This window comes from Alligator sinensis, unplaced genomic scaffold (genome assembly GCF_000455745.1).
Source record: "Alligator sinensis unplaced genomic scaffold, ASM45574v1 scaffold434_1, whole genome shotgun sequence".
Taxonomy (NCBI): domain Eukaryota; kingdom Metazoa; phylum Chordata; order Crocodylia; family Alligatoridae; genus Alligator; species Alligator sinensis.
In genome coordinates, this window is record NW_005841994.1 from 75,233 (window position 1) to 83,216 (window position 7,984).

Here is a 7,984-nt window from a genome sequence, read left to right on the forward strand (position 1 = left end):
GGTGTGGCAAACTGCTGAGTGGGACCCAGTGGCCAGAATCTGGCCACAGGTGGCCCAGGGTACAGCCAGGCCTAGCAGATGCCAGGGTCTGGGAAGGCCGTTGTGACTGGCCTGGACCTTTCTGCATGGAGCAATGGCCAGAGGCTGGCTGCAGGTGGCCCAGGACCCCAGCATCCCCGCAGGCTTTTAAGGGCCAGGGGCTGGGGCAGGTAAAGAGCCACCCCAGCCCTGTGGCCATGGGGCTGGGCTGCAGGTGACCCCAGGTGGTGGGGTGACCAGGAGCAAATTTGCTCCTGGTCAGTGTCTATACTTGCATTACTGTGCAGTAACTATTTTGGAGTTAATTTACTACTTGTATTTGCAGGTAGCAAATTAACTTCCAAGTAGAGCAAATTACTGTGCAGTAAGCATCTTCATGTGTAGGCACTGACGCTTACTATGCAGTAATTTGGTCTACTGCACAGTAAAGAATCTTGTGTTAACATGCCCAGGAAGTAAGCAGGGTGGCACCTTAGAAACTAACTGGTTCAAAGAGGCATGACCTTTCATACGCAACAATATACTTCACCAGATGATAAGAATGGACTTGGGAAAAGCAGTCTCTAGCCTTCAGAATATGAAAGAAAAGGTCCAAAATATGAAGCTGCTGCTGCTTAGATTTATATCCTGCTCTATCCGGAAAGGCTAAGAGAAGCTTACAAAAAATGACAAACAAAGATAAATTCCCCAAGCAACACCCTAAAACTAGAAAACTCCCCACTGCTACGTACTCCTGCGTCCCTGCCTGTCACTCGTATGAGGGTTGGCAATAGATCAGCATTCATGTTGTGCCAATCATCAGTACCTGGTCCATACCCGGCAAACTAATGATCCTCCTAGCAAACCAAATTCTGAGAACTTTTCAAGGGATCCCAGTATTACTGCCACTGACCACCCAGACATCATGCAATCCTACGACTTTCATGCCATTGGGCCTGCACTCTGAATCTTACAGCTTAACTCTGAGGGTCTGTCAGCTGCCAAACAAAGCCTAAGCAGTGTTCTTGCTCACTGACATTGTCAACATTGTCACACACCATGTCGCATATAGTCAATGACTGCTGCTGACTAAGTTCAGTGGCACACTACAGGAACTGCACATGGCCACTGAGGATGCTATTGCATGGCTCAGCAATTATGTACAAGCTGACTGACTGACTCTTAAGAGCAAACTCTCTGACAAATCTCAGCCACCATGCACATTTAGGTATAAGTACAGGCTTCATTTCACTTTGTGCTTTGAGTTTGCTGAAATGTTGATCCATGTTAGTTCTTGCTAGAGTTTGGTGCAGTCAAACATAGGGCTAAGAACTTTCTCTGACTGTCCCCCACCTACAAGTTGTGACTTGCCACTGGAGGGCTGGTGTGGAGGAGCCTGACTAGGAGCTACAGCTGTGAGTTGCCACTGTAGGGTTGGTGAGCCAAGACAGGGTTGGTGAGTCATATCCTTGCTCTAGGTGGGGCGGGTGGGGACCCAGATGGGTGAGATGAGTGGGGGTGGGGGGACAGGAACATGAAGCTGGGAGGCAGAGAGTTAATGGGATGGGGTGGATAATGAAATGGGAGGTGGAAAGCCAATGCGGGTGGGGGAAGGGTGGTGAAAGGATGGAAGTCAGCCACTAAAAGATAAAATAAAAAGAAGTTAATTTTTTTTTTTAAAGAAATAAAGAGGAAGTAAGTTAAAGAAGGTCTCATGTTTTAATAAATTGGGATTTGTGATTGGAATGGTAGGGTGGTGTTTGCCATGCTTCCTGGGGAGTCTGAGAGGGGTGAGGGAAGGTGTTTATAAGGAAGCTACTGCCCCTGCCCCAAGAAGGAAGCTCCAGCTTATGGGGACTTGACCTGGCCCCCTACTTTTTTCCCTAACCACGCACCCACCCACCCATCCAAAAAAGACCCCACTCCTGGACCTGGACCTGTCCATGCCCTATGACCTAACTAGCTAGCATGTGCTCTGCAGGCTGTTTGCATGAGGTTGTACCGCTGGGGGTAGAAAGGTCATACTCTCAGCGATAGAAGGTGGAGTTGGCTTGATGTCAGAACCACATAGAAGAGAAGGGTGGGAGAAGGGACACTGCATCCTAGGATGCTGGAGGACTACAACTTGGGTGGCTCATCTGTGGGGAGTGGCCACATATTAGTGGAACATGAGCTGGGTAACACAGAGCAGAGATAAACCTGCCCTGGAGTGGCATAACTTTAAGCCTCTTGAAGTGTGCTTAAAACTAGTTTCAGGTTTTAATGTGTGGACAATCCAGGGGTTAAGAGCTCCAGGAGCCACCTAAAGTTAATATGTAACAAGGCCCTTTGTCCCACTCCCTAGCCCCACATGACAGATATCACATATTAATTGAGCGTTATAATTTACTATTCATGATGGTATCTTTAAGAATCTCACAACCATCCTGTGAGAGGAAAAGTTGCCTGATAGATTTTCACAGCTTGTGAAATTGTTTGCAAGATTGTCATCATATCATAAGATCACATCACAGTTATTAAGTCCTGATTCTGCTATCACACTGTGGGACCTAAAGACTAAGAAGGAGAAGATCACTTAATTTAAAAAGAGGCACCCAGCATATAAAAACAAAACAAAACAAAAAAACCCTCTCACGATTATCTGTACATGACTTGTGATTTTTATATGCTTGCAGGTAGCCAAGCTCTGGGCTGGAGCTGTGCAAATAACTCGTTTTCTGGTTCATTAACAATCCTAAAAATAATTTTAAAAAATCATTTGACAATGCAAGTTTTAGGTTGAATGAAATATTTCATTTAACCAAACAAACATACTGAGTGTTTCAGATTTTGATTTAAGCTTGGAAATGTTTTTTAAAAGGTAGTGTTTTAGCTGCTGGAAATACATACAGCCCCTGTCATGCCCTCTAGCTAACATGCTTCAAAACTCAACCTCCCCCACAACCCACCACCTCTGGACCTCTCCTCTCCTCTTCTTGTCAGAGCACAGAGGTATAAAAGGTTTGGGAGCTGAAGATCCAGAACCTCAGGTTTGGTGACAGAGGCACAGGGGGCTCTCAGGAAGGAGTCCTGGTGGGGTGTATGGAGTCTCCTAGCTGTAGCAGAGCCATGGCAAAATCCTGAGTGCTAGAGCAGCTGGAGTTCTGGTACTCTTGAGTGCTGTTGACACTGCTGCTCCTGGAGCTCTGCTAGGAGAGGGAAGGACAGCAGCAGCCAGAGTGCAGGGACCCAGTGACTAAACAGTTTGGCGGGCTGTCAATCAGCCCATCCAGTCCACTCTCCCTCCCCCCACCCCGTGGCTGAGGGGAAGGCATGGGGGGAGTGGGAAGCAGAGCAATGTGAGATTTTGGAGGACTTATAGGTCCCCTGTGTCCATGCAGGAGAGATACCATGAGGTGGTTTTCAGCCCAGGTGGTTTTACATACCTGGCAGGGGAGATACCATTCCTCTCAGCCTTGAATGACTTGATGTAGTTAGGGAATGATGGCCTTTCCCTTGCACTGCAGGCAGGCTGACCCCTGTGAGAGTCTGCAAGTGCATTCAAATCAGCTATGCAAATTATGGTGATGGGGAATTGCTCTCAGGCTTTCCCTCTAGCTTGCTCCTTCAGCCTTTTGGCTAGGGGCCACAGGAAACTAGGGGGGCATCTGAACTCCAAGGCCTCCAGGCTTGGGGCTTGCATGTAGAGTGCCTGCCATGGATTTGGGAGCATCTAAAGACCCAGGCTGAAGAGTCTGGGAGGTAGGATACCTGTCGGTGGTAGCACCACACCAGCTTGAACGATTGAACTCTGTTGAGTCAATAGAATTCAGAACTGGTTTGGCACAAGAAATTACATTTCTTAATCAAGAAGTACAAGGGTATAGTTTGTAGCCATGTTGGTCTAAAGGCATAGGCAGACAAGGTTTTTTTAGTAAATCTGGTATCTTTTATTAGACCAAGTGAAATAGTTGGAAAAATTCTTCTTAGCAAGCTTTCTGGTATAAATACCCTCCTCCGCCTGATGAAAGGTAGTTATACCCAAACGCTGGCTAAGAAGAATTTTTCCAACTATTTCAGTTGGTCTAATAAAAGATATCAGATTTACCCAAAGAACCTTAATCACAAAGTACTATTTTTGAGCATTTCAGCTGCTTTTGGAATGCCTCAATGGTCATGTATGTTTGTATGGCTGGCCCTTTGAACCATTTGTCCACAACCTAAGTCTCAGCGCAGATAGCTCTATGCAGCCAGGTGAGCAGAAGGGAAGCTCTGCTAGTCCCACCTCTGTTCAGAGACATACCCGCAAGAAGCTGTTAAGAGTTTTACAAATTGTTACATCTGCCTGCCTGTTCTGGAGGGTACTTGGGGAGGATTGGGTCTATCTCAGCGTGTGTTGGTTGGGGCAGACAGCAGTAGCTCTCCCTAGCTGAAGGGTGTCTATTACTGTTACTTTTAATAAATTGCATTATAGTTTCTGGAACTGGCACTCTGGCTGATTAAGTTAGCACCCCAGTAGAGCAGCCAGGGATGAGTTGAGACAGGTGGAGGGGGCGGGAGACAAGAGGGTTGAGAAAGGATGTACTTACACATTCATAAGCAAAGGGGAATATGTGTCACTGTGTTCCTGCCAAACAGGACCCTCCCTTGGCACATTCATGCTAGGACATGGTTTATTTAGTTTGTAAGAGAGGAACATGCTGCTATAGGCAATATGTTGGCATCTCAGCAGCCTCTGCAGCTTAGGAAGGTATGTACTCAAAGAGTTTGTCATGACTGTGTTTCAGGACACTTACAGGAACATAGTTACACCTGACTGGGGAATAGGGCAGGTCCAGCAACCTTGAGCTCTCCTGAGCTAAAGAAAAAAGGCTCTTCCCTCTCAGCACAAGGTCATACAGCCCAAGGGTATGCCACCATGAGCTCTGTCCAGCCCTCCTGCTATGTTGCAAGAGTACGAGAGAGGGGAAAGATGGTTGCTAAAACCAGAGGCATAACATCCAAAGAATGTGCTAGGGGGAGTCCTCTCTCATCCTTTCCCTCACTCTGCAAACCCCAAAATTTTAGCCAGACAAAACCCATGATGATGGTGGTGAAGCGCCCGAAGAAGAGGCCTTTTAGCCCAACTATCTCATGGTTAAAATAGCTCCCCAATAAATAGGAGCCCTGGATCTAGGTTGCCCCTCCCCCACCCAGAGTAGGGCTTGAACCTGCATCCAAGTATGGTGCTTTAGGCATTTGGCCACAAGCCAAGTATTATCCAGACCATCCAGTGCCTTCTTAGGTCTTCCCCCTTCAAGTTGGAGAGAGAGGTATATATGACTCAATGAGATGGGTGCTGCCCTAAAAGGAAGAGTATTCTAGGTTCTAGACTGGGCCCCAGCTCCCAGTGGGGGATAAATAAATGACTATTTATCATTTTATCTAATGAACGTTAATGCCTGATGCAGTGGGCCAGCTTCAAAAGGAAGGCTGGACAGTAGGCCTGTGCGAGTCAGCAGCAATCCGATCCGGCTTCGGATCCGGCCACTTTGGATGGCCGCGATCTGATCCAGAGCTCTGGACTGGGTTTCTGCCTCGATCCAGCCGAAGCAGTTCCAAAGCTTCGGAGCCGCCTTGGAGATCTGGCCATAGGGTATAATGGGGGAATCAATGAAATATCTATAACTTTGTTTTTTGTCCGATGTGAATGAAACTTGCAGGAATGGTAGCCTCTGCTGAGAGCATGAAACCTGCCAAGTTTCAAGAAGATTGCTGCAGGGGTTTGGGGGGAACTGTACCCCAAATTCTTGAAAGCCAAACATGTCACAGCTGTGTGTTACATACAACACAGGGGGGTCAAAACTGCAAGGATAGTAGCTCTTACTGAGGCCACAAAGCCTGCCAAGTTTCAAGGAGATAAGTGCAGGGGTTTGGAGGGAACTGCACCTCAAGCTGCGGACAAGCAAAACTGGTGCCATGGGTGACAGTGCGTGTGTTAAGGCGCAGCGGGGTGACAGCTGCAGGGATGGTGGCCCCTGCTGTGATGCCTGCCAGCTGTCGAGGAGATCGGTGCAGGGGGCTCTGGGGCCCTGCACTGCTAGCTGCTGACTGGCAAAATTCATGCCAAGACTGTGTCTGTCTTGGGGCAGTTGATTGTCTGTATTGCTTCTTTCCTCTCCTTAGCCTGGTTTTGTAGGTGCTAATTGATGCTCCTGAAGTTGTTATGTAGTAGCTAGGTCCTGTGTATTGAGCTGGTCCCTGAGTGAATCACGACTGATTGATTGGTAACTGGTAACACAGCAGCTTAGCAGCCAGGCCTGCAGCAGTGTCTCCCCTCCCCGCCCCAAGACAGACACAGTCAGTCCCACAGCACCCATGGCATGAGTTTTGCTTGTCCACAGCTTGAGGGGCAGTTCCCCCCAAACCCCTGCACCAATCTCCTTGAAACTTGGCAGGCTTTGTGGCCGCAGTAAGAGCTACCACCCCTGCAGTTTTGACCTCCCTGTGTTGTAAGACATAGACGTGACAGGAGTTTTGCTTTCAGGAATTCAGGGTACAGTTGCCCCAAAACCCCTGCACCAATCTTCTTGAAACTTGGCAGGCTTTGTGGCCTCAGCATAGGCTACCACTCCTGCAGTTTTCACCCTGCTATGTTGTAACGCCTAGAAGTGACATGAGTTTTGCTTTCAAGAATTTGGAGAGCTGTTCCCCCCCAAACCCTTGTACCTATCTTCTTGAAACTTGGCAGGCTTCCTCTCTGCAGAGGCTACCACCTCTGAAAATTACATCCAAATCAGACAAAAAACAACAACGTTATAGGTATTTTATTGTTTCCCCATTATACCCTATGACCGGACACTAAAGTGTCCAAAGCTTCTCTGGATCCGAAGCTCTGTCCGAAGCCTCGCACAGCCCTACTGGACAGATCATCAGGCAATGCCTGGCCCATGACCTAATAGGTAAGGAGCAAAAAATAAAAGTTCAAGGCCTTCTCACAGGTGAGGGGGGCCTAGAACCAGAACACTTTGGAAGCTGCATCAAGGTTTTTCCAGATACAGGGAACACTGCGGAAACAGCACCCAAGACCTCTGAAGGGAAAAGACCAATATGCCTTCTTGCACGTCCCTTCCTGGCTCTCTCCAAGGCAGGTCTGATACATCCCAGATAGGACTCTCTCTCTCTCCTTGGCCAAGGGGAGGGGTCAATTTGCTAATAAGTAAAACTAGGAGTATCCACAGGGAACACCACCCCACTCCCATGATTAACTCTATATAAAATACTCAGGAGACAAGCTTGGTTACAGCACTGAAGTAACACATGAGCTTGGATTTCATCTTTTCTTTCATTCCTGGGGATGCACGGAGTGAAGAGGGCTTTCCCATGTGCCCAGCTCTGTCTTGCTCAGCAGTAGATTTGGCTGGAACATGACTTTCCTATCCCACAAGACATTTTAAGATTTCAAAATTGTGTTCTTTTTCCACACAGATTCAATATGAAAAAAATCATTTAGGGTCAATCAAAACTCTTTTGGATAAATTCTAAACATTTCTTTTCAATGTTGACTTTCCATAGTTTTAAAATTTGTACATGTATATCCCTTCTGCCAGACACCTGTCAGCAGCTACAAGGGCTGGGTTCAATGTTGGGCTCGAAATATATTTTACCTTGGCTCGAGCCGCCACCCAGGCCACCTGGGAAACACTAAAAAAATCACTAGGGTGTCCTGCATAAGCAAAAACCCGTCCTCACAAGCAGTGTAAGCACAATGAACAAATTTATTACAGAAACAAAGGTAAAGAAACCACCAAATACAATTTTAAACTACCAACTACAAGGCATGGTTCATAGATTGCACCCTCTTGGGGATGCTTCACTTTTGAGTCCTTTGAGCTGCTCCTTGGATTCACTGGGCCATGGAAATCTGCTAGAAAGTGTGGCTCCTTCTGTGTTGCAAGGAGTCCCTCGTTGCTCCCTGCGACACTGTAGGGCAATCCCCACTTCCATG

At 47.4% G+C, this 7,984-nt stretch overlaps 1 pseudogene; it reads left to right on the plus strand.

The window, feature by feature from the left end:
- The first annotated feature begins 3,435 nt into the window (after positions 1-3,435).
- On the plus strand, positions 3,436-3,612 carry LOC112549912 (annotated as a pseudogene).
- Positions 3,613-7,984: the final 4,372 nt, after the last annotated feature.